Source organism: Tursiops truncatus, chromosome 9, assembly GCF_011762595.2.
Source record: "Tursiops truncatus isolate mTurTru1 chromosome 9, mTurTru1.mat.Y, whole genome shotgun sequence".
NCBI lineage: Eukaryota > Metazoa > Chordata > Mammalia > Artiodactyla > Delphinidae > Tursiops > Tursiops truncatus.
In genome coordinates, this window is record NC_047042.1 from 18,943,387 (window position 1) to 18,971,113 (window position 27,727).

The window sequence follows — 27,727 nt, forward strand, 5'->3', positions numbered from 1 at the left end:
ATGAAAGCAGCCATGGACAATATGTGAAAGAATGGATGTCTCTGTGTTCCAGTAAAGTCTCATTTACAAGAAGAGGCAGCAGGCTGAACGTGACCAACAGGCCCTCGTTCACGGACCTCTGCTTCAGGTGAGGCAATTTTGCTACATCTACCCTCTTACGGATGGCCAAAATAGGAATCCCTTCCCTTTCTCACCATAGGATGTGTGTCCTTTCCAAAATGACAAGGCCATTTTTCCAGATAAGTAGGCCACGCTTGGGGCAATGACTTTTTGAGTTAATGCATTCCTATGCCAGAACTTCCATGAAACCACACAGAAGCCCACATTGCAAAAGTAAAATATTTAATTTAAATTAAAACTACAAATGATCGGTAAAGAAAAGTGGGGAAACCATTGCGAATGAAAAATAGGCCTCGACTCACTAAGAATATGAGGGTATGAGGAACAGCCTGATGGAAGAAAGGGCATGCGTAGGCATGAATGAATGAAGCAGGAGGTTTCCATGGGAAGATGAGCATGAGTCTTTGGAGTTGAAATTTTAATTCAATTTGAAAAACAAGCAGGGGATCTAAGGGAGAGACAGACCCAATGGAATAAGAGTTGAGGCAGGAAGAAGTTGCAGTCTGGAAGCCAAAATGCACCTAGACTAATGGTCCAGGGTATGGCACATGTAAGGTCTACTCTAGTCCCAGCTGTGGCTTATTACACTACTGAGGGAGAGCAAAGACCTTAGTGAATTGCTGACGTGAAGCTAAAGGAAGGAGAAAGACTGGAGGCTGATAAACCATGACCTGGCCACCTGCGCAGACAGAACCGTGTGACAAAACCCCAACTTGGGCACTTTGCATACAGATCAAAGATACGTATCTTACGTGGGCGGCAGAGGCACCTGACGTCATAATCCTAAATCCTAATCCTAACATGTGCAACAGACCACCTCCAGCCAGGCTAGTACCTGCCTAGCCAACAAGCTCAGGTGTTGCCCACCAAGCAGCAACACTCAGATGGGCTTTCCTACTATGTGACAGACCCTGTTCTGTTTTTTGTCTTTAAAATACCTACTCCATTTCCCCTTCTTGGAACCTCATATTCTGGAGTCTAAACTATCCTGCATGTGTCCCAGTGTCCCCTTGGTGCTCAATATTTGTTGTTTTAATATTGTTCTTTTCTCTTTAAAGGAGTGAAGCCCAATTTCTACTTGACTGCTAAGTTCCACACTTTTTTTTTTTTCGGTACGTGGGCCTCTCACTGTTGTGGCCTCTCCCGTTGCGGAGCACAGGCTCCGGATGCGCAGTTTCAGCGGCCATGGCTCACGGGCCCAGCCGCTCCGCGGCATGTGGGATCTTCCCGGACCGGGACACGAACCCGCGTCCCCTGCATCGGCAGGCGGACTCTCAACCACTGTGCCACCAGGGAGGCCCAACACTTTTTATACTTCTAGAACTTTTTTCCTTTTTTTGCGTTTCCACATCCTGCTCCTCTTTAACATCTACCCTATTACAATGACCCAGTTTCCCCACCATCTGTCTCAATTAGGCCCAATAAATACTTAATGAGCGTTTACAATGCCAGACACTATCTTAAGTTTTGGAGATATGATAATGAATAAGATATTACATTTCTCCTCAGTGAGTTCATAGTCAGATGGGGTGCATTTACAGTTGATATAGAAAGAGATTTATTTATAATTTATTAGACATTGATGCATGCACCATTGTAATAGTAGAAGTTTCTCACTGTTAGTAATAATATCTTAGATTTGCATAAGCAAAATTATAAAGTCAAAAGCCTTTAGGGTCAGGCAGTTTATATAAATTAATGTTATACCAGGTGTTAAACCTGCTGGGGACTATCATTCATCTGAAGGCACCCAAATTAGAGAACATGAAACACATTCTTCTATCAAACCAAACATGTCTCTGGGCTACCTGGCTGAGATCACTGGTTTACTGCTTTAGTTTTTATGAAGCGAACTCATATGTTTTCATTTAGCTAGCACAAGAAACTGTCAGGCAGCCTGGAGAGCGGTTATTATGCTTATCTTACAGATAAGGAAACTGAGATTACAGTCTACTCCTATCTGCCTGGGTGAAGTTGTATTTATTATTCTGGTGAGCTCATCTAAGATGTTTATCAGTATAGCAACCGGTCTCTGAGGAAGGCTCCCTGTGGAGTCTGGCCTTTTAGAAAAGCATGTGTGTAACAGTGTATAATGCTGAATATGACCTCTCTTGTCTAGAGCCAGAATTCTGAGCCCTGACCTCCTTAATTACTGTGCTTAAATATAGGCCAGTAAACATAGCCTCTTAAGGTCACCCATCCTTAAAGCATTGCCTGGCATGCAAAGTGGGGTTCAGTGATTAGTGCTTGTCCATGAGCTCCCTGGTGATATAAGATAGTCCTTTGGCATGATAGGTGAGAGGAGCTAGACAGCAAACCAGAAATACACATGTGCCACCTGTGTCCTGAAATGTTGCTCTCAAGTGCATTTTCATTGCCTATGGGAGTGAGAGCCACACTTTCAAGAACTGAGCTGAGTGAGATGCTAATGGATCTCTTGGCCTCTAGTCTGTCCCTCTTCAAACCCAGTACACGAGAAGTGATCAAGTAACATTCTCCACGCTCAAGCACTGAGTGCCGGTTATGATATCATTGGCTCAAGCTGGAATGAAAACTGGACTCCATTACACTGAACATTAAATAAGAAGGGGAAAATTTACACATGTGGGCAGATACTTTTACTCCAATGTAGTCAGCTGACATCTTAATACTTTGGTTTTCCTTTATAGACATGACTTTTAAAATTATTCTTACATCCGGGGACTTCCCTGGTGGCGCAGTGGTTAGGAATCCGCCTGCCAATGCAGGGGACACGGGTTCGAGCCCTGGTCCAAGAAGATCCTACATGCCACAGAGAAACTAAGCCCATGTGCCACAACTACTGAGCCTGCGCTCTAGAGCCTGCGAACCACAACTACTGAGCCCGCATTATGCAACTACTGAAGCTGGTGTGCCTAGAGCCCGTACTCTGCAATAGGGGAAGCCACCACAATGAGAAGCCCACGCACTGCAATGAAGAGTAGCCCCCGCTCACAGCAACTAGATAAAGACCATGTGCAGCAACAAAAAAAATAAATTAATTAATTAATTTAAAAATTTATTCTTACATCTGGACTAAGATATGGTGCTAGTATTTAAAAATCACATCTATCTGTTTAAGAAAGCTGATGAATAAAGCTTTCTTAAACAAAATAAATAAAGCTTTCCATTTTAGCCTAATTTTCACATAGTTCTCACATTTCACTTACAGAGATTTCATATCCTAAATATAAAATGCAAAGGAAAGGAGAGTGGAATAAAGGAAGCAGAGAAGGAAGAAGGAAGACTATGTTACCTGGTTATAGAGGAAACAAACTTCCTTAGACTTCTTATATATTCTGAAAATCTGTTTAAGCATGTGATTACATAAAAATATAAATATATGTTTTTTTCTTAAGCTCCTTTCATTAGTGTGGTAAGAATAAGAGGGATATTTCTAAATTAAAAAAGCAAAACAAAAACCACACGTAACAAGATTGTGCAATCAGTTATTCTGACCACACGTCTTCATTAGAATTCAAGATGTCTGTTTGGGCACCCATAAATCTGGACCAGATGCCAGAGGGCAGCTGCATCCAACTGCTTCTCTATTTATGAAATTAAACAATGAAGATTATGTCCCTCCAACTAGCACCTTAATTCATACATATCTGTTTCCTACAATCTTTCATGGGTGAAGTTTTCTCGTTTTTACAAATTGTGTGGCAGTTAAGATTTCAGCTTGATGCCTATAAAAGCACGGGTTGCTTAGACAGTGAGCTGCCTCGCTTCAACCATTTCATTAGATTTACACTTGAGCAAAAATGGATTCCAACTGTGTTATGAGTCTAAAGAAAGAATCTTTCTCCTCCCCTCCAAAATACTTTTTATTCCATTAACTTAAAGCAAATAGGATTTAAAAATGACTATTTAATGCACAGAAGTTTAGTAGGCTTTTCCTCTGTGCCCTCCCTTCAATTTGACTGCAGATTCCAAGAACTGTTTCTCTTTCCAGATTGTTCTGTCCAGATTTGCTTTCAAGCAGGGTCCATGCTTTAGGATGACAGAATGTCCTCTCCTGTCACGGACACTGCCAGCTTTTAGCTTCAGTACCGTTGCCTGACTGTTCCGAATTTATGAACCTTTTCCAACTGATGGCTGTCCCCATGGCTCTATTTGAGGTGCCTCTAAATGAGATATATTGTGTATTTCTCTAATTACAGAAATATCTTAACAAGGACAGTCACTGCCTGTAATTACTCACCCCAGTTTCCCCCAAATCTAAAAAAAAAAAAATGTCAAGGCTGACAGGCTACTCTAACATTTCAAAAATAGTTATTTTCTTGGGTGTAAAACTGTCTACTATCTTGCCTCCCCTATTCTGTCTACTTGGTTGTACCCATGCATCCCTCCCCGAAGGTCTTCATCAATCATTTGAGAACAGATGCTACGCATATTTCTCCCTTCTGTAGCCACTGCCCTGGAGCCCCCAGAACGATGAATTGAATATATGCATTTGAAGGCCTTGTATACAACATCTTTGCAGCTCTCCCATAACACTGCATTTTCCACCAAAGGGTGAGAGTGATCGGAGTATAATGAAAACTTACCAAGACATCAGCCTCCTAGACAAATGATCTCGAGTCTGCTAGTCTCGTTAGTGTTCCTGTGAAAAACAATGAACAAACTAATGAATTATCCTGAAGCATATTAAAGAGGAAGGTAGACAAAAATCTGCAGGGGGAATGAGACTTATCTCTGTAGGTTTTTTATTAGTGAGAGAAATATGCCTTTTCTAAACAGAATGAAATTTTTAGGCAAGAAACAATTACTTAAGAAAGATCACTGAGGCCATTGTATTATCACTTGTGTAACATCTCTAATCTACATTTGCGCTCTGACACAGGTAAGAACCGAAATGTGACGCTTCAGGATACCAGAACTGCTTGTAATGTCACAAATCAAATTTAATCATCTGACTTTCTTGCACTTATTTATTTTTTTAAACTTCCACACTCCTCCCCTTGAGCCTTGACTTTTTGGGAAGAAGAGTCTGTTATGACGGCAGACCAGACTGTGGGTGTCTGCACGCAGAAAAGTTGATTGATGCATTGGTGAGTGTTATTTCTCTATAAGGCTAACTAGGAATAGTGATAGCACATCTTTATTAGTCATTATTACCATTTACATGGCACCATTCATCTCAGGCCAGTCAACAAAAAATAATGTGAATCCAGATTCTTACATGTTGTGACAGATAACTTTAAATTATACTTGTTTATTTAGTTATTTCCACCTCTTCTGTATACTAAAGTCTTTGAACCAGCTCATATTTATGTTTTATTATGCAAAAAAGACTTCACATTATGGATGCTTCCTCAAACTGTGAAAATAACTCCTGGATGTCTTTTCATACTGTGAAGTAGCTGCAAGGAGGCCCATGAATGTTGAAAGTACTTTTCTTCTTGGTTTTCTTGGACTCTTGCCTGCATCTTTACCTCTTAAAGAATTTCCTCTTTGTGTATTACCCCTGGTCTCCTCGTGTAAAGGAATAAACCATTTCCTATTGAAGTGCCTTCCCATTTCATTTTCCTTACTGCTTTCTTTTCCCCGACTACATCTTCTTTGTCATATAAAACTGAGGTCTAATAAGCGTGTGGTCTCTACCTGGTAAAACCCCTTGATAAGTCGCAAGACGTAGATTTGTGTTCCCCCAAAGCTCCCTTTCTGCTAACAAGCTTCAGGCTGGGTTAACAGCAATTGCCCACTCCCGTCTCTTCCTACGCTTCACTTCCATCTCAAGGACATAGAACAAAGCTTCAGCTTCCAATTTAGTTCCCAGTGTGCAAATAAAGCCCAGCCACAGAGAGGGAGTTATTACTATCCTGGATTTATTGCTTCCTTGCCCAGCAGACTTACACACCACACAGAGAGCCAGGCAGCCCTGGCCACATGCTACCTCTCCTCATGATTCATTGCTCCCTGTCTGCCCTCAGGACAGACCAGGCCTTCAGGTTAATCAACCTCAAGTGTGATTACCCTGCACATCTGCTCAATGTTATATTGTCCCTGTGGTTGGAAATAAGTGACTTTAGGAGTCTGTTGTGGAACAGTTCTGTGCATGAGCCAGTAAGATCCAAGTATACAATTTCCACAATCATTTTTCTAAAACCCTTGTGGCTTAATCTTTTGGAATTCAGAATGTTTCTGATTTGATAAAGAAAATATGGTGCATGGGTCATATACTACTTAATATCCCCTGCAAGTCTGAGACAACACCCTATTATCCAGCGCATTATTTATTATCTTACCAGCAAAACATGTGACTACTCACATGAAATAAGGCAAATGAAGACTATGAAGACTTTTAAGTAATATCAGACCAGATATTGTTCCCAAATGATTACCAAAAACACTTTCAGTTTTCCAAGCTTTCTAGATTTTAGACATGCATTGTAGACAATAGCTAATATGTAATGCATTGGGTACCAACTGCAGAACCTGGCTATTTATCTAAGATTGGCCAGTCACCTGCTGAGGTTGTTGCATTGGGAACACTGTGAATTGGGGATTTTGATCAGAGGTCTCCACTCATTACTGCTTTTCTCTTAAATCTGGGAAGTGCAGGCACCAATTCCTACGTGGTCTGTTGCCTAATCAAGGTGCTGAGCCTGGCTGAGATTACACAAGGTTTCTTTGACTTTTAATGTGAAAGGATAATTTGTTAAGGTATTAATTTGTGTTTTTCTCTCAGCATTTTCCCCAATCCCCCAGATCCTCTATGTTTCTTTGCCTCTGGATAGGCAACCTCCTCTTCTGACACTTGTTTCCCAAAAGGCTGAAATCCTTGAGGAGATGACATTAGGAAGAAATGGAGAGAAGTGGATGATTTTGAGGGGTGAGAGACAGAAAGACAGAAAGTGGATTTTCTAAAGACTTGGAAGTATTTGGAGGTCAGCAGGCTCCACAGGGAGTGGGGACCTAAGGCTGAATGGGAAAGGTGGCAGAACTTGGGTGGGAGGTCGACTGCATGGTCACTGTTGTGGACTGAAAGTTTGTACCTCCCTCCCAAACCCACATGTTCAAGCCCTAACCCCCAGTGTGATGGTATTTGGAGGTAAAGCTTGGGAGCTGATCAGGTTTAGATAAGGTCATGAGAGTGAGGCCCCAAGATGAGACTGGTGTCCTTAGAAGAAGAAAGACCAGAGCCCGCCCTCTCTCTCTCTCTCTCTCTCTCTTTCATGTGAGGACACAGCAAGAAGGCAGCTATCTGTAAGCCAAGAGGAGGGTCCAAATCTTCCAAGCTTGATCTTGGAATTTTCAGCCTCCAGAACTCTGAGAAATAAATTTTTGTTCTTTACCTACCCGGTCTATGGTACTTTGTTATAGCAGCCCAAGATAAGACAGTCACCACCTAGCATTCTGATTTTGATCAGAGGTCAAAAATATTCACATGCCCAAGAAGTAGAAGAGCTTTTCAAAGGTCTAGCAAGGATAATATGAATATTAATAGTATTCAGGGTGGACTGAAGATGGGAAGTGCCACTCGTACTATTTTGTAAGTTCCCTGGAGTACTTCATAAGATTAGGGTGGGGTTAGGGCGGTTCCAGTGTGATTGAGATTGAGCTTTCTGTCAACCTGGTCATGGACCAAACTCATCCTAAATTAGATTTTTAAAAATAAAGTAAGGTAAATATTTCGTATATATGAGGGTGTAGATTCATATTTGCCATCATTAATTTTCCAATAACTCTCTCTCTCTCTCTCTCTTTATTTCTTGGCTGCTTTTTTAGATATATTGCTATCTCACTCCTGATACCTATGGTTTGATTTATATTTTTTATGCCTTATATTTTACATTTTTCACTTCTCCATATTTCTTCCTTACCCAGCCATTTTATTCTCCTCTTTTCTTGATGAGGAAGAATCTCCTCTCAGAAAATTCTGGGATGACCCAGTAGGACAAAAATAGAGGTAGGACATGGGGTAAAGGTGAGAGCCTGAGTGTGGCTCCATATAACTCAAAACAAACCATTCAATTACATTTGTTTCTACCTGAGACCCTTGACCCGTCTGTGTCCTCTTGGCTTGGGCTGGAATGTTGGAGCAGGAACTAGATGCAGGAGTGGGAATGCTTTGAACACTTAGTAGATCTGTGTTCTTTGCTGCTGGGCTGACAGCAAATAGCAGTATAAATACGTACAAAGTGCCTTGAACAAAGTCTTCCATAACTGCAATTATACTCCATGACTGGCACCATTCAATAGTGTTATGTCTTTGAGAAAAAAACAGGTGAAGGATGAACCTCAGTAATCATATATTCAGAGTGTTTAGGATTTAGGAAGGGCTTCCCAAGATGTCGTAGTATGTCCCATATAAAGAAGCCACTAGTAGATTCTTCAGATATCATTCCATCGTTGTCTGGCTGGAAGGTGTTGTGAAAGAGGAGCAACACCTGGTTGAGGGCTTCCCTGATTGGACATACATCCAGCTTCATATCAGGCCTTTTCGCATCCTGCTTCCCCAACCCCTAGGTCTTCCTGCAAGCGGCCCTGAGGATTTTCCTGGTGTTGCTCCCAAGCGACTGCAGGTGGGACCAAATAGTTAAAAGTTTTTGTACATGTACTATATGTTTTTAGAGTGATAAGCTCACAGTTCCTTAAAAGCCTTATTTTTTAAGATTTATTGCTAGGAACTTATTGTTGTTTTGGCAAATAATTTTTTTTTTTTTGGTCTACGTTGGGTCTTCATTGCTGTGCGCAGGCACTCTCTAGTTGCGGAGAGCGGGGGCCACTCCTTGTTGAGGTGCACAGGCCTCTCATTGCAGTGGCCTCTCCCGTTGCAGAGCACAGGCTCTAGCCACGTGAGCTTCAGTAGTTGTGGCACGCAGGCTCAGCAGTCGTGGCCCACGGACTTAGTTGCTCCGTGGCATGTGGGATCTTCCCGGAACAGGGCTTGAACCCGTGTCCCCTGCATTGGCAGGCTGATTCTTAACCACTGCGCCACCAGGGAAGTCCTGGCAAATAATTTTTTTAATTACATTTTATACTGTTTATTACTAGTGTGTAAAAATGTTATTGACTTTCATCCTTTGTGCTATCAATGTTGTGAAATATTCCTGAGCATTTCTTTAAGGTGAAGATCTTTGCCAATGTCACTTTCTCTGGGACATCTTCATTTTTTTTTTTTTCATTACAACGACTTTCCTTATTTATGTCAATGCCTTCACCTTCACAAAGTTCCTCTGTTGTATGTCAAGAGTTTCTTGAATGGTGGCATTGTCAACATACCCACAGCTATTTCTTATATAACTCCATTCATAGTGATTCACATTTCCCTTCCAATGCTATCACTTTTCATTTCTTTGCTGCACTTTCATCTTTGGTGACCAATTCCCTCTTCTGAGTATTCATTTTTGTAAAATGTCATGCCATGTGGGTTGGGTTATCACTGAGAGACAAGAAGGCAGCACAACTACATACTTTGCTGTCTGTATTTGAACTTAGTAACAAGTGCACAGTGACAAATTACAGACAGACTTTGAAAGTAGTGATGTGACTGGTCACTGATCATGATGCTTATCTGTTTTTTATACACTGATTTGATATATACCCTCTCCTGGGGAGAAAATGAAAACACTGATTTGAAAAGATACATGCACCCCATTGTTCATAGCATTATTATTTACAACAGCCAAGAAATGGAAGTAAACCGTGTCCATCAACAGATGAATGGATAAGAACATGTGTATACACACACACACACACACACACACACACACACACACACACAATGGAATATTACTCAGCCATAAAAATGAATGAAATTTTGCCATTTGCAAAAATATGGATAGACCTGGAGGATATTATGCTTAGGGAAACAAGTCAGATAAAGACAAATACTGTATGTTATCACTTATATGTGGGAATCTAAAAAAATGAAACTAGTGAATATAACAAAAAAGAAAGAGACTTACAGATATAGAGAACAAACTAGTGATTACTGTGGGTAGAGGGAAGGAGGAAGAGACAAGATGCGGTAGGGGATTAAGAGGTATAAACTATTATGTATACAATATATAAGCTACAAGGTTATATTTTATAGCACAGGGAATATAGCTAATATTTTATAATAACTATGAATGGAGTATAATCTATAAAAATTTTGAATCACTATGCTGTGCACCTGAAACTAATATAATATTGTAAGTTAACTATACCTCAATAAAAAATAAAATAAAAAATTGATTGTGCTTGTGTGCATGTGTGTGTGCATGTGTAATCAAAAAATTCCATGTGGAGAGCATAAATGACAGAATTAAGGAGACATTTTCACTTTATACACTTCCTAAGTTTTCAGATGTACATTTTATTTTTCCTTTTAGAAAGAAGTTAAGACGCGATTTATAGAAAGCAATATATTTAAAGAACAACATATGTTGAAGTCTAAAGTTAATATGTTAACTTTACTCCCCTCTGAAAAAGGTCCTTGGAACACTTAGATTCCTGTCAACTCCCTGCCACCTTGCATGTCATTCTTGTCCCATGTTTTAGTTGTCTTTTTCTAATACCCTTAAATTAGACATTATTACTATTATTATTTTTTTGCAGACAGTGTTTTAGATTCAGCTATGTTTACCACTTTCTTTCCTCACCATTGCTCCTTGCATTTTCAGACCTTCCTTCTGATATAATTTTCCTTCTTTTTGAAGTACAGCTTTTATGTGTAATTTAAGTATAGATCCATTGGTGACAAACTCTCTAAGTGTCTACTTATCAAGAGAAATTTATTTTTCTCTCATTCGTGAAAGAAGGTTTTCTTGGCACACAATTTGAGATAGATATTTTCTCTAAGCTCTCGGAAATATTCTTCCTCTCCTGGTATTCATTGTTGAGTAGGAAGTCTGCTGTCAGTTTGTTTGTGATTTCTTGTTAGACTTCTCTCCGGCTGTTTTTATGATCTTTTGTTTGTTTTTGCTTTTCCACAGTGTGGTAAAGTAGATAATGGTGAATTCTGCAGTATCACGTGGTAAGAAACAGCTTTCACTGGGGGGACACTCACAAGCCAAGGATACCAAGCAAGAACCTGAGCGTCTCAATTCTTCCTCCACCGCATAGAGATCTACATCTCTGTGGGCTCTGTGGGGGTGAAGAGACACCCTCTTCATCCCCTCTCCTTTTTTTATTGAGCAAGCATGAGAATAATCTCAGTGGGGCAAACACAGATGACTTAGTTTCCAGGAAGTGATGATGCAGGTATCCGCTATTTAGAGAGAGTTTTCTGGGAAACTCAGCTGTCCAGCACCTTGGAGGTCTTGGGGTCAATAAGAAGTTGCAGCACCTTCTTTGGGGATTGGAGGTAGCTCCTGACCCAAACTAGTTTATTGTCCAGGCAACAAAGAGACTTCTGGAGTCTCAGAAGTCTCAGTCTCTGATGATTCAGTTACTGTAGCATAATTCCAGTTGCTAACCTCTGGTCTCCTACATATCTGACACAGGAAGAAAGAGAGAGCAGTTATTTGCCACTCACTCCCACCTTACAGCCCTTCAGTTTCGGGGTGGGATGTGTCTCTAAGTTCAATCAGTCAGGGTTTCTCATCCCCCCTGAGGAGCAAGGTACAATAGATTCCATGTCCTATTGTTGGAGTCCGACATTCTCAGGGAATCCAGGAGTTATTATTCTGACTCCAAGGGCGACATCTAGAGGCAGAGGCGAGTAGCTGCAGAGCTAGCTGAAGCCATTGGTATCTGTCTGAATCGTCCTTCCTTCCAGCCATCCTCTGTGGCCCTCTTTCCCTGGTAACCAGGGTTTCTGCCAGGGCAGAGTGGCCAAGGGCAGAGACTGCTCGCTTAATGTCCGACCCACTCTTGCCCATTTCGGACTGCGTTCTGGTTAGACTTGGCCCTCCACTGTAAAAGCCGTCAGCGCGGCAATGTGATGAACTCTCATGGTTTAGCAAAAAATCCACAAACTAAGTGCGGTAAGTGGAGTACTACCTGCCCCCTTACCCTCAGCATCAGCAACCCCAGGGGTCGCGGTGGGAGGGCATAGATGACCAAGCCCCACCCTTATCCTCCTCTAGTCCTAACAGTCCGAACCAGCAAGGTGATCCTCTGGCTCTGCACTGGCCCGGATTTGCAGGGCGGCCCTAGAGCTGGGTGGGTGGTTGGGTAGAGGCGTGGGTTGGTCACCCTCACCTTCTTTGACTGGGAGGCTGTGCATTTGGATGGCAAGTTCAAAGGTCCTGATCCCTAGAGGGAATCAAATTTCCCATCCCCAGGGCCTTCTACCTCATTGTCTTCTTCAAGGCTTTCTTCCTTCTTTGCTGACCTTCTAGGAGGGCTTCTTTCCCTAAAAACTGCTCTATTTTTTTCTCTTTCCCATTTACCCAGCCCCAGGGCAACTTGTTTTTCTATCAAGTCTTCTGGCTTTCTTCCCTACCCTACAGCTGCAGCTGCCTGCAAATACCTGCCCAGAGCCAGAAACACACCATTCCTTGACAATCCAGCCACTCAAATGAGGGATTTTCCTAAATTGGCCTGCTGACTCCAGATGGTGCAGCCTCAGGCTCGGAGAATGTGCCTCGGCTTCCCGCATACTGTTCAAGAATGGGGAGGGCATGCCTGCTGCCTCCTATTTGGCCAGTGCAGCAATTTATCCTGCAGCAGCAGGCCCTAGGATTGGTAGATCTTCACCCTTGGAGACTCTGTCCGTAGGCGCTTTTCTCTAGAGAGGATGTTCATTTCCTTTTGCCCAGAATCAGGTGGCATTACTAGCTTGTGACTACCCACCCCTTTCCAGTCTCCCTGGTTTAATTCAGAAATCCTAAGTTTAGCTAATTGGAGGAAATTACTGGAAGGCAATTTGGTAAATAATCTGTAGATATTTTGACTGTGTTACTGATCCCCAAGGGGTCGGTGACCCCTCAATGGATTCTTTGCCTGGAGTCACAAATGCCAATCAAATGAAACCAGGTTCGGTATAGCACAGCAGTAACTTTATTCATTGATTAAGGAATGGTGAAGGGAGAGCTTGTGCTCTAAAAACACCTTCTCCTGGTACGGAAGGGAGTAAGGGAATTTTAAGGGAGGAAGATGTCATAAGGGCTCTAGGAAAGGGGTAGACATTTCCAGGAGCAGCTGGGGCATTTGCAGTCCTACATGCTTCTTTGCACACACTTCTTAAGGCCTAGCAGAGTACAGATCCCCCCGTTGAACAGAAATGTTAGCATAGTAATGAAGCGTAGGTAACCTTTAGCCACACCTAGTTCTCCTTTGCGCAAGTACTTTCCTGTGGTCAAGTCAGAGCCAGTTCAGGGCGGTTGACCATGCCTATCTCTTAAAGCACAGCTGCAAAACATCTCTGTCAAATACCAGGTGCTTTTGTAACAAACACAGAAAAATCAAGGCAAGGATCAGCTCTCAGGGGCTGGTATGGGTGACAACCTAATAATTCCAATTCTAGGATTTTAACATAGGGAAATATGTGAATGCATGTCAAGATGTATATACAAAGGTATTCATAACAATTTTTATAAAAGCAAAAATTGGGAAAATTTTAAGGTTCATTTGGTGATTGGCTAAATTATGGTGCACCCATCCAATTGAATTCTATGTAGCAGCTACATGTAGCTATTTAAATTTACAGTGCAGATCTTCAGTTATTGAAATGAAAAAAAAAATCTTTGCAGCATCTTGTAAGGAAAAACGTAGTCTACAGAGCAGCATATATGATATGATACATGCTGTGTGTTTTTCATTTGACCTCCGGAGCATTTGGCACTGCTGATTATTCTCTTTTGTGAACCTTTCTTAGTTTCATGACATCTCTTTCCTCACTCCTAATTTTCCTGTGCTCTCTCTGGCTGCCTTCTCAATCTGTTAATCTGTTCTGTTTGCTCACTTCTGAATGTAGATAGTTTTTAGACATACATGTTCCCCTTCTTTAGTCTTACTTTATCCATGCTCCTTGAATGACTTCACTTAATACGTGAATTTAACTGCCATTTAGATGTTAATAACTCTCAAATCTGAGTGTTTAGCTCAAGTGGTTTTCTAAACTCCAGAACCATTGAGCCAACTGCGCATGACCATCTGGATGTCTTTCAGGATCCTCAAACTCTGCCTGCCCAGAACAGAACTCATCTTCTCTGTCCTCCCCAAACCCCTTCCCCCAGTATTTCTCACCTCAGTGATGGCCACTACCTGCATCCTGACAGGCATTGTTGTCTTTTCCCTCTCTTTAACCAAACAAACCTGTCAATTCTACCATCTGAATAGCTCTCTAATCTGTATTTCTCTTCATATCCTTTTCCTGATGTTGGATTATCTAACTTCATCACAGGATCACGGCACTAACAGAGTATGGGGTCCCAGGGAGCCCTCAGAAACTCTCACCTTGCCAGCCAAGACTCTTGGCTATTTGTCATTTAAGAATTCTACCCTCATCTGAGAAAAAGATGAACTTGATGAAAGGACACCAGAAGACAAAGATCTGCCCTGCCCTGTTCCCAAGAAACAATTGATATGTTACTGCAAGGGTAAGATATTAAAATATTAGATGCTCTTCAAAACCTTATCTTTCTCAGCCATGGGAATTTTTACATACTTGTTACTTTGTAATATTTTTAGTAAATTTTTAGTAAAAAATAGAGGAAGCCCACCTTTCAGTGCCCCAAATTAAGAAAGGAAAAGTTGTACTCAGACATTCTCACTGTCAATCATCTCAGATATAAAAGAGAGAGGCACTTCATTTGAATACACCTGCCCCAACCCAGGGAATCAGTGACCAGATCAGGTCCAGAGTTTAACTGTAAACGGGCATCATTTTATCAGCTATTTCTGTGACAGGAGAGGCATTCATTAATAAAACTATGAGACAGTTCCAAGAGAGAAATCTCACCAGTAGAGAACTGAGAAACAAGTGTGTAGATAATACATGGTTATTATTTAAAGAAAATGTTAAAGAGAAATGAAAAAAAGCCTTTTTTAAATAAAGAACTCTTTGATTTCTGTCACAATGTTCTGAGTCTTTCAAACTAGGTAATTAATTTACATCCTGACAAGTAGGAGGAAGTCTCCCTTGATATTTGACCAATAATTTCTCTAAAATACCTGGAATTTTTTTTTTGCGGTATGCGGGCCTCTCACTGTTGTGGCCTCTCCCGTTGCGGAGCATAGGCTCCGGACGCGCAGGCTCAGCGGCCATGGCTCACGGGCCCAGCCACTCCGCGGCACGTGGGATCTTCCCGGACCGGGGCACGAACCCGTGTCCCCTGCATCGGCAAGCGGACTCTCAACCACTGTGCCACCAGGGAAGCCCTGGAATTTTTTTTAAAAGGAAAATAAATTAGAAAAAATATTTGACATATCAAAAAAAGATTATATTCAACATAAGACAATATCAGAACATAACTGAATTTCCTTGCAAATATTTTTATGGTTTAATATAGCTTTTCTTTGAAGTACACAGGGGGAAACTTGAAAACATCACAACTTTTGCAAGATTTGAATCTTTATCTGACCCTGCTTCTGCCATTCCCTATTTAAATTTCACAAAAACTCTAAGCCAGTTTATTAAATCAGAGATTTAAAAGGTCTCTGTGTTTCCAATCTTGCCTGTTTAATGTTCTCAATACTGCTGCCACTGTGATCTTTCCAAGATGCAAAGATCCATGCTCAAAATCCTTCAATGGTTCCCTATAATCTTCAAGATTATGTCTAAACTCCATGTTATGGCATACATGACCTTTTATACCCAGGACACTCTTACCTCTTCAAATTATTTTTATATGCTCCCCTAGCCTTCCTCCTCCATTTCCTTCTCTCTACCTTGTACACAACACTCTGGCTCCGCTGAAACATCTGCGGCTTTTCTAATGTTTTCATGCTCTTTCTAACACTGGACCTTTACACGTTCTTCTAATCCAACTGGCTAACTCCTACTTATATTTCAGCATTTATATCATGTCATTTTCTCTAGGAAGCCTTCCATGATGTGCACTTTTGATGCTATGTCCTAATCACAGCATTTTTGTGTGAGTGGCCCAAGCCCCAATATCCACAGACCCATGCAGTGGGTTTTGTTACATGAAAGGGAACCCTGAGCTTGGAGAACCTGGATCTTTTATAATGAGTAGTAAACATGCCTGCACTTTACTCCTGAGAGAGGTATTATCTTTATCATACTGGACAGAAAGCTTGGCTGCCCCTTTGCTCCAGAGAGAGACACTATATCTTCCAAAGCTGTTTACTGGCTAAACATCCTGGAGGAGATAGTCCTGAAAAAAGGGCAGTCAGTGTCTTGCTCATAAGACATACAGAAATTTGAGAGACCCATGGAGGAGTGACTCCCAACAATATTTTGAAGATAGAGCCAAGATTTATGATGGATTTGTGAGGTATTAAGAAAAAAGAAAAATAAATATGATTTCAAAATTGTTGGCCTAAGCAACCAAAAAAATGTAATGCCGATTTACTGAGATGGAACAACTATGGGAGCAGCAGGGAAAGATAAATGTGGTTTTGGTCAGGCTAATTAATCAACAAGATAATTACAGTCATAATGATATTTATTGGGTATTTTCCATGTGCTTGGCACTGTGTTAAACACATCACATGCATTTAATTGATGAATACTAGCTGAGCACCTTATACATGCTAGTCATTATTCTAGGAGCTGGAGATACCACCGTATTGAACAAGACAGCAATATCTCTGCCTTACATTGTGGTGCTTGCATTGTAATGAAGGACAGTCAGGCTGTTGGGGAAATTCAATATGAGTGGGGATCAACTCATCCTGGAGATACAGAGATGTCAACCTTGTAAGGTAGGTTTTATTTCCCCCCACTTTACAGATGAGAGGAAAAAAGGCTTAGAAAAGTAATATGCCTAAGGTCACAGTTAACAAGTGTTGGAGCCAAGTGCTAACTCAAGTCTGTTTAACTCTAGAGCCTATGCTTCATTATTTGCCTTGTGAATAAGAATGTAATCATGAATATCCACTAGTAAAAGTAAATATAATGTCTTTTCAGAAGTGTTAAATTAGCCTATCCAATAAATTTTCCTCAGAAATGCAATATTGAAAGTTTAATAAAAAGTAATGTAAAAATAACGGATCTGGCTATTGCAGTGGAAAAGTAACTGAATTGCTTTTTCAATTTAATATTGATTTAATTTCACACTGATATTGGATTTTCTTATATTTCATGACATAAATTACTTTTGAATATAGTTTCATTACATATCCTTATTACTTTCTTTCTCCTTTGTGGCATAATTTTTCAAATTATGTCATTGAAATGAATTTGAGTAAATGTGAATTTCAAAATATTGGTCCTATTCAGTGGAACATTAAAAAAGACTTCTAATATATGTTAGTAGCTCTCAGAGAGTATGAAGCACTGAAAACTGTGGTCCTGTAATGAAAACCCAACACTTACAAAGAGGTACTTTTTGGCCATTTATCAAAGAAAAAGTTTTGTGAAATATATTCCCTGGGGCTATATACAGTGAAATTCTCAATAATGTGACAGGAACCATAAGACACATTATATTTTAGGCTAAATGTAATATAAAGAAGAGGGAAAAAATTGTGGAGAAGGGGTTATTACTAACACATTTATTCAACTACTCATTTATTCATTTTGTAAGTATTTATATTAATATTGTTATTTAATAAGATGGCATTTGTAGCACGCAGTAACCTAATTATTGTGTTGGCCAAAAAGATAGTCCGGTTTTTCCATAAGATGGCTCTACTTGAGCTTAGTTGTCTTTACCTTCATTCAAAACAATTTTCTTAGATTGTATTGTGACAGCTGTCATGTGACAGTGTGCATTTTGAAAAAACTTATCAAAATTGGTGAATTTTTGTGTAGCCATTTTAATATTGAAGATGGAAGAAAAAAGCAACATTTTCGGCATATTATGATTTATTATTTTAAGAAAGGTAAAAACGCAACTGAAACGCAAAAAAAAGAGTTGTGCAGTGTACGGAGAAGGAAGAGTTGTGCAGTGTACGGAGAAGGTGCTATGACTGATCAAATGTGTCAGAAGTGGTTTGCGAAGTTTCTCGCTGGATGATGCTCCACGGTCTGGTAGACCACTTGAAGTTGAAGCCATCAAACTGAGACATTAATTGAGAACAATCAACGTTGTACCACGCGGGAGATAGCTGACGTACTCAAAGTATCCAAATGAAGCATTGAAAATCATTTGCACCAGCTTGGTTATTATGTTAATTGCTTTGATGTTTGGGTTCCACATAAGTTAAGCGAAAAAAACCCTCTTGACGGTATTTCTGCATGAGATTCTCTACTTAAAAGTGATGAAAACTTTTTTTTTTTTTTTAAATTGTGATGGGCCATGAAAAGTAGATACTGTACAATAATGTGGAACGGGAGAGAATGTGGGGCAAGTTAAATGAACCACCACCAACCACACCAAAGGCCAGTCTTCCGAAGAAGGTGGTGTTGTGTATATGGCGAGATTGGAAGGGAGTTCTCTATTAAGAGGTCCTTCCGGAAAACCAAACAATTGAGCAAAGTACTGCTCCCAGTGTGACGAACTGAAAGCAGCACTTGAAAAAAAGCGTCCGGAATTAGTCAACAGAAAAAGCATAATCTTCCATCAGGATAACGCAAGACCACATGTTTCTTTGATGACCAGGCAAAAACTCTTATAGCTTTGCTGGGAAGTTCTGATTCATCCTCCATATTCACCAGACAATGGATTCGGATTTCCATTTATTTTGGTCTTTACAAAATTCTCTTAACTGAAAAACTTTCAATTCCCTGGAAGACTGTAAAAGGCACCTGGAACAGTTCTTTGCTCAAAAAGATAAGAAGTTTTGGGAAGGGACTTCCCTGGTGGCACAGTGGTTAGGAATCCACCTGCCAGTGCAGCGGACACAGGTTCGAGCCCTGGTCCAGGAAGATCCCACATGCTGCGGAGCAGCTAAGCCCGTGTGCCACAACTACTGAGCCTGCATGCCACGACTACTGAAGCCCGTGTACCTAGAGCCCGTGCTCCGCAACAAAGAGAAGCCACTGCAATGAGAAGCCTGTGAACCGCAATGAAGAGTAGCTCCCGCTCGCTGCAACTAGAAAGCCCATGTGCAGCAATGAAGACCCAATGCAGCTAAAAATTAATTAATTAATTAATTTAAAGAAAAACGTTTTGGGAAGATGGAATTATGAAGTTGCCTGAAAAATGGCAGAAGGTAGTGGAACAAAACCATGAATACGTTGTTCAATAAAGTTCTTGGTGAAAATGAAAAATGTGTCTTTTTACTTAAAACCCAAAGGAACTTTTTGGCCAAATCAATACATCTTCACTGCCTGTCTTCCCTGCTAGATTCCAATTTTCACAAGGATGGGTACAATGTCTCTTTTGGTCACACTTCATTCCTCCAGAACTCTGGGGATAGGTCCTCAATAAATGCTAGACTAATGAATGAAGGAATTAATAAATGAATCTGGGTATTTTCATCCAATTGGTGCCTGAAAAACCATAGGCACGAATATTCATAATACAAGGTTGAAAGTTTTAGGGGCTATAACAAGTGTAAATGATAAATCCTGTGAGACTTGAGAGATTAGAAAATTTTGTTGAGAAAATTGGGGGAGTTTCATAGCATTGGGGCTTGCACTTAAGATAGGCAGATGTGTTAGATTTGGTTTCCTAGAAGACGCAGCCTAAGTCAATGATGAAAGTGCTTTCAGATGGAAGGTTCAAACCAAGGGCAGAAAGGGTGAGTTAAAAGGAAAATGAGATGAGAGAACATACGTGAGCTTGGATTTTAAAAATAACTAGTTGAGTTCCACTCTACTATCTAGACTGTAAAATTATGGAAAGAGCATAATATATGGAAAGACCCTAACAACAAAAAAAAGCAGGATAAACTAAAAAAATAATTTTTCTGTAACCCATCAGAGAGCTAAGATCACAGGGAAACCAAGTAGCCTGGCAACAGGAAAGACAGGCTCCTCCAAGGAGAGATGGGATGGGAGCCCTGACTCACCTGTGGCAAAATAGGAGGTGGGGGTAAGATAGGTGTCATACAAGCAGGCAAAAACATTCAGCTAAAATTTTAAATAATTTGTTAAAGGCTGACTGTGACTAACGTAGAGCCACAGACACAAGGGGAGTTCACACTCACTCACAGGCTCATCTCCACAGACCCCTACTGGATGCCCACCAGGAAGATGGGGGGCAGAGCAGAGAAAGCCTCCCTTGGAGGTGCAACCTACAGGAAAGGAAGTGGCCACCTCTCCTTTGGAAAATGAACTTTGAGAAATGTTGGGCATTAGGAACTGAAAAAAAGCACTGCCTGGACCCTTGTTCTGTATAAAACAAAAGTTTTAAGCCTTTGGAAGAAAGGCAGCAAACCCTGTCACCTTCACGGTGCATGTGAAAAGCTAAAACTACAGCTGGAGAAGAATGAAAGGAAAACCCCTCTACTCCTAGAAATGGAGCAGGAAATACTCTCCCACACAAGATCCCCCAAAGACACACCGCAGAGTTTAGCTGCTATGGGGAGGAGGACAGGTTTATTGAGAAAAAAACCACTCCTGAGGTTCATGGCCCGCCTAAGCCTGAAGCAGAAATGGACAACAGAGGATACTCCACCATCCTCCAGGCAGACAAGCAAGTACCAAGTCACAAAAAGCAGCATTCTGTCTCTGGAGCAGAGGCAAGGATGTGTAGAGAGACCAACTCGGAATTGCAGGTGCACAGGAAGGAGCTGCAGATCTCTGTGGGGCCTCTTTTATAAGAGCACTAATCCCAAAATGCGGGCTCCACCCTCATGTCCTAAGCATCTCCCAAAGGCTCCACCTCCTAACACCATCACATTGGGCATTTGGATTTCAACACATGAATTTGGTGATGGGATGTGGGCAGGGGGACACAAACATTCAGACCATAGAACTAAATTTATTAGCATAAAGTTTGTCGATAGTATTTTCTTTGTAATTTTAGCTGTATACTTATTTATGAAAACTTTCCCACTTATTATTAATTTGTACCTCTGGTATGTTAACTTTTTTCAAAACCAAAATTTTGGCTTTATTGATTCTCCCTATTTGATATTTGTTGCCTATTTAATAAGTTTTGTTTTTATCTTTATTTCTCCTTCTTCCTACACTTTTTGTTTATTCTTAAGTCTTACTACTTAAGTTGAATTCAGCATTAATTTCCAGCTTTTAAGGCTCCATTTCCTTCTTAGTACAGCTTTCACTGCGTTCTACAAGTTTTGACATGTGCTATTTTTGTTATCACTCAGTATTAAATATTTTAAAAAATATGATATTTCTTCTTTAACTTGAGTTATTTAAAAGCATGTTTTTGAATTCTCAAACCTATGAATTTTTTATCTTTTAAGTACTGATATCTATTTTGATTGCTGACATCTATATTGAGAAATATGATTTTTATGATACCAATCCTTTAAAATTTGTTTAGACTTGTTTTATACCCTTGTACATGGTGGTCAACTTAAGTAAATGTTCTGCATGTGCTTAGAAAGATGTCTATGTGGTAAATCAAGCCTGTTAATTATGTTTTTTTTCAAATCTCCTATATCCTTACAATTTTTGTCTTCTTAACCTAACAGTAATTTACAGAGACTCTGTTGAAATCCCCTGCTGTAGTAGTGGATTTGTCAACTCTTCCTTGAATTTCCACCATTTTTTGCATTTTATATTTTGGTGTAATTTTAATAGAGCTGTTCCATAATTTTGATGCAATAAAAAAGTTATTATACTTCAGAGTATACTGTATTATGGCCCTCACTTTTGATGAAAGGGAGAAGTATCCATTTTAAACACGTAATATCGCTGGGTTGTTTCCAAACATGATTACTATGGAAACTAATCAATACGAGTACAGTAGTCCGTCAGAATTCATGGGATTAGTTCCGCAGATGCTCAAGTCTCTTATATAAAATGGCGTGGTATTTGCATATAACCGATGCACATCCTCCCATATATTTTGAATTACCTCTAGATTACTTATAATATCTAATACAATGTAAACGCTGTGTAAATAGCTGCCAGAGACTGGAAAATTCAAGTTTTGCTTTTTGGAAATTTCTGAAATTTTTTTTTTTTTTTTTTGCAGTACGCGGGCCTCTCACTGCCGTGGCCTCGCGGAGCACAGGCTCCGGACGCGCAGGCGCAGCGGCCATGGCTCACGGGCACAGCCGCTCTGCGGCATATGGGATCCTCCCGGACCGGGGCACGAACCCGTGTCCGCTGCATTGGCAGGCGGACTCTCAACCACTGTGGCACCAGGGAAGCCCTTTTTTTTTTTTTTGAATATTTTCAATCTGAGCTTGGTTGAATACACGGATGTGGAACCTGCAGATCCAGAGGGCCGAATGTACTAATCACTGGAGTACATATAAATTTTTATCCTAGCAAAAAGATCAGAATGAACTCTCATATAATAGGTAGGGTTAGTTTTCTTTTGCTGCTGTAACAAATCACCACACACTTAGTCGCTTAAAACAACACAAACTTATTTTCTTACAGTTCTGGAGGTCGGAAGTCTGAAATGAGTCTCACTCATTTCGAGGTTTCAGCAGGGCTGCATTCCTTTCTGCAAGCTCTGGGGAAGAATCCATTTCTTTCCCTTTTCCAGCTTCTAGAGGCTGCCTGCATTCCTTGGCTCCTGTCCCCATTCCTCTCACTTCTAAGCCAGCAAGGTCAGACCAAGTCTCACACTGCCATCTCTCTGGTTCTTCTGCCTCTCTCTTTGACTAGTAATGATGCCTGTAATTGCACTGGGCCCACCTAGATAAGTACTGTCTAATCTCCCCATCTCAGAGTCAGCTGATAACCTCCTCCCATCTGCAGCCTAATCCCCCTTTGCCATGTAATCTAACATATTCACAGGTCCTGGAATTAGGTCGTGGCTATCTTTGGGAAGACATTATTCTGCCTATCCCAGGTGGTAAATGGAGGGAGCAGGAAAGGTGGACATCATGCTTAGATTGAATTAGAGTTAAGGTTAGAGAAGGTACATAAAATAACACAGCAATCTGCCCAAGTATGACATTGCTTTCAGATCTACTCCATGTTTTCTCCTAATATGAATATGTGAACATAGGTAATTATTATTTAATCAGTATTTATATGTTATTAAAATATGTTTACTTTAGAAAAAAGTCAATATTTGGTTTATTTTCAGATAATACCCTAAACAATGTCCTCATCCACCTGGGGGGACTTTCACAAATGGCTAACATGGTACTGAGGATACATTATCCAATTTCTAAAGACCATGCTGGTCCTTCACATTCAAACTTCCTTAAGAGTAAATGTCCAAAAGACCTAAAGTTAACTTCATTTCAGAGTAAATTGCCTGGATTTTAACCCAATTTTATTTATTTATATGCTTATTTATTTTTTGCACAACAACCATTTCATTCTTTCTTTTGGGTTTAGGGTAGTCTTCAAAGTAGCTAAAACTACAATAATCAGACTGCTGAATAAGGGTGGGATGCCATATTTAAAGACACAGAAAACAATCATCATTGCAACTAAAACTAGAACTTTTGGGGTTTTTTTAGTGTTTTAATTTTTCAGTAGTTTTTCCTTAGTAATTCATTTCATTAACCAAATGTGGTTAAACACGTACTCTGTATCAGAGCTCGTGCTAGTCATTTGGGATAAGTGAAGTCATTCATTAATTCAATAAATATTTATTGAGCGCCTACTATGCACCAGGAACTTTTTTTGATAGAGCTCCTCACAGGCCTTACATTTTAGTGTGAGAGACTGACAATAACAAGTAAAATATGTAGATGACAAGTACTGTGAATAAGTATTGTGAATCAAAATAAAGAAAAAAAGGGGAATGGGGGACAGCACAGACTTAAGTGGTCAAAGAAGGCTCCTTTAGTAAGGTGACATTTGAGCAGAGATTAAAGGAGATCAGGAGTGAGCCATGCGAATTAAAATTGAGAAAAGGATTTCAGGAGGAATAGCAAGAGCAGAGTCACAAGAAGCTGGAGCATGCCCAGCATAGTCCAGAGAATGCAAGGAGGCCAGTGTGGCTGAAAGAGAGCAAGCTTAAGGAGGAGAAGCAAAACATGAGGTGAGCAAAGTAAAGGGTGAGGTGGGGAGCAGGTTTTATGGGGTCTTGTACATTGTGAGGATCTGGCTGGCAGGGGAAATGAGAAGGATTTGAGCAGGGGGATGAACCGGAATTATTTTCATAGAATTAGATTAATTTGCTATAATAAAATCTTCTTGAAATTTTCCATCTATATTTGGGTTTACCGCTAGTTTATCTGATGCCATGACTAAGTTCCACAACATTATTAAAGATTTTCTTTCTGTTTGATTACTTTTTAAACAATTTATATTTTATTAGTCCTGGAATGCCAGTACATCACAATGTAAACCAGACTTTCAAAATGGCATTGAAAAACAATTAACTTGAAAGCCCATTTTATCACCGAGTATTTTAGGATTAAAGCTTCTATGTTTGTTTAGTAAACAAATCATTAAGTTAAAAACTACAGAATAAGTAACCAAAGATTAAAAGAGCACAGAGGTATTGTTAAAAAAATTAAAAATAAAGATAATAAAGTTAGCTTCATTAGGTTACTTTTTTTGGTTCATAAACACTTATAAACAAGTTATTTGAGTTTTGTTATAAAAAATAAATTTTCCTGTTGTTTCATGTTATTTGCTTAATGTTTTAACTTTAAAAGATTAAAATTATGGTTAAAGACCCTTTTAACACATAAAAACTATACTTTTTGCTCCTTATGTTTCATATTGATAGACTTGGCAATTTTCAGGACTCTTTAAAACATCCCTCGTGCATAACTATTGGTCATGCATGGCTTGTGATGTGTTCACTTTTTCTTTTCTATAGGAAACCGTTCCCACATTATTTTCTCATACTCCTTAAACTAGCGCTATATGTATTACCCAAATTTTTGGTTTATAAAACTAATTCCGATAAGTGGAAAACCTAGTGAAACAATCTACTTGTGATTGTAGGTTCTCCTGATTTTTTCCATCAACTAAAACTTGAGTTCTAATACAACTGGCCCCAAACTACAGCTATTAAATATGCTGTAAAGGATTTCAGTGAGCTTTTTACTATTGGGATATTTTTTGAAGACACATTCTTTCTGTGGAAAAAATAATTTACAGTACTTGAGCACCAACTTTCATCTACTACTATTACATTTTTTAAAGGATTATTTGCAGGTTTAATGTGTAACAAACATGTATTCTCTGTGTGTAATCTTATCCAGAGGACTGGCTCAACTACCTATGTGGTGATAACTTCTGTATCTCCTTCTCTAGGCCACTCTCTTTGGGAGCTTCAGATTCTATTTCCACTGGACCTATCTGGTTATCCTGTAGACACTTCAAATTTAATGTGAGAAACTCACTTTGGTCCTAAAGATAAAACTAAATCCTGTATAGATATCACCAAATCTATAAGCCTGCTCCTATTTTTGATTTTATTACTGGCAAAGACGAAAATCAGCTAAATCAGAAACCTAAACGTTACTCTCAAAGACTTCCCCCTCCATCTCATTTAAGCAGCCACTGATTTCTATTAAATGTACTTCTAAATCTCTCTCAGATTCAGCTTCTTCCCAGTATGATGTAGTAGAGAGATTTAGGACTTTGGAGTGAAGCAAACCTAGGTTCAAGTATACACTACTTGTAAGATAAATTTCAGCTACTTTTTCCATTTGCAAATCTATTATACTGCGAAGTTTAAATGGGCTAATGTATCTATCACAGTGCCTGCCACATTATGTTTAATAAACCTTAATTGCCATTCCCTGTCACCTTGTTTCCCACTGTTTTAGTTTAGGACATTATCATTTATTGTTTAGAACTTTGCAATAGTTTTTTTTAACAAGTCAAATTGATTCTATTTTCCATGCTGTAGCCAAAAGGAACTTCCTAAAAGTCAAGTCTTGTCATTTGCTTCTTTGCCTAAAATTCTTCATTGGCTCCCTGCAGCCTATATAAGGTCCAATCCTCTTAGCATAACATACACTTGCCCCAGCCTGACCTCCTGCAACTCTAGGTTTATTCTTAAAAATTACTTGCCAGTCCCTGGCATATGATTGCCTACTTGTCCCTTTTATGTCTTTAGCTTGTCTTTTTGTTCTCCCCCGTTGCGGAGCATCGGCAGGCGGACTCTCAACCACTGCGCCACCAGGGAAGCCCTGAACCCTTATTCTTAAGTCTCAGCATCCCAGTTCCCTCCTCTGAGAAACTTCCCTACACCTGTCCAGGCAGTAAGGCACTTCCTCTCAGGTCAATAATTACTTACTGACTGCTTATTAGGTATGTACCAGCCAGTATAGTATACACTGAAAGTGGAGCTGTGAAGAAGACAAGGTTTCCTGCCCTCACAAAGCAGCTAGAGACAGAGACTAACATTTAGATAATTTACTTATAATTTTGTTGAATATTATAAAAATACAGTGTTATGGGAATGTATAACCCCGTCTTGAGAGGGTGGTCAAGGGCTAGCTTCCCTTAGGAAGAAACACTAAAAGATTTGATGGATGGTGCCATTGTACCCTTTATAATTCTTTCTTAAAGTACTTAGGCAATTGCAGTTGAATTGCTTTCAATATATGATTTTGACTAGCGGATAAGTTATAGGAGACCACGATTACCAAAAGATCCTTTTGGCTATCACAAATACAAGATTCTGATTCTGATATCCATGACTTAAATCTATGTACATCAGGCACTAAGTATATAATCTTTTATCCCTAGCAATAACCCAGCTATTATTATTTCTCTTTTATAGATAAAGAAGTTAAAGTTCAAAATGAACGTTTCAATGATTCTTCCAAGGTCTCTCTGTTGAGTCAATGGCCCCAACCCAGCAGCTTCAGGATCCCAAACCCTCTTTTCACCATACATTTCTGTCTACTCCTATATCTGTTTATTTCCAGAATCTTCTAGCGTCTGGTTTCTAGCTCGCGTTCCGCGAACAAATAAACGGAAAGCCTTGTGCTAAAGGTAGCATTATTTTTCACTCTTGTTGCCCTCAGAAACTGACACTAGAACTTCCTCCCATTAGGAGGGAGAGGCATTTCCAGATCTGTTTTCAGGCTTGGAGTAAGACTAGTAATTCCAAGTTGTTTATTCGACTCCATCAGTCTTTTTTTTGCACCGGACGCCAATTTTCCACACCCTCCTCAGGAAAAAAACCCGCAGCTTTTGTGAATATTGGTTATCTGAGCCCGCTTTCCTCAGGTCCCTGTAAGGAGGCGGGCCTCGGCTCCACGACCGCCTCCCCCTCCTGGGTGGGGCTACACGACAAAGCTCCGCAGCACTTACGGTTTCTAAATTTGGGGCCTTTAGGCGGGAAAGCCGAACCCACAGGTTCTCGACTTAGTGGAGCCCACAGGGCCCCCTTAGCCCCTTCAAGCGCTTTCTCTGTTCGCCCATCCCTGCATCCCCCTCTCGACCTTTGGGTGGCAAAGGCCGCAGCCCAAGACGCCCAACCCCACAAAGCGGGCTCCAGAAACCCCTCTACGGCGCTCAGAACCCTACCGCTTCAGGCTGTGGAAGACTAGGGCGGGTCCGTCGCTCCTCTTGCGCGCTGACGTCACGCGGACGCACGGCCACGCTGGCTCC

The 27,727-nt window shown here is 40.3% G+C and overlaps 1 long non-coding RNA gene across 1 annotated transcript; it reads right to left on the reverse strand.

Moving 5' to 3' along the window:
• Positions 1-10,304: 10,304 nt before the first annotated feature.
• Positions 10,305-27,721, reverse strand: LOC141279617 (uncharacterized). The gene is made up of 3 exons (XR_012334203.1): positions 27,644-27,721; positions 15,193-15,399; positions 10,305-11,567 (listed from the first exon to the last, which is right to left on the reverse strand). It is a non-coding gene; the product is annotated as an uncharacterized lncRNA (long non-coding RNA).
• Positions 27,722-27,727: the final 6 nt, after the last annotated feature.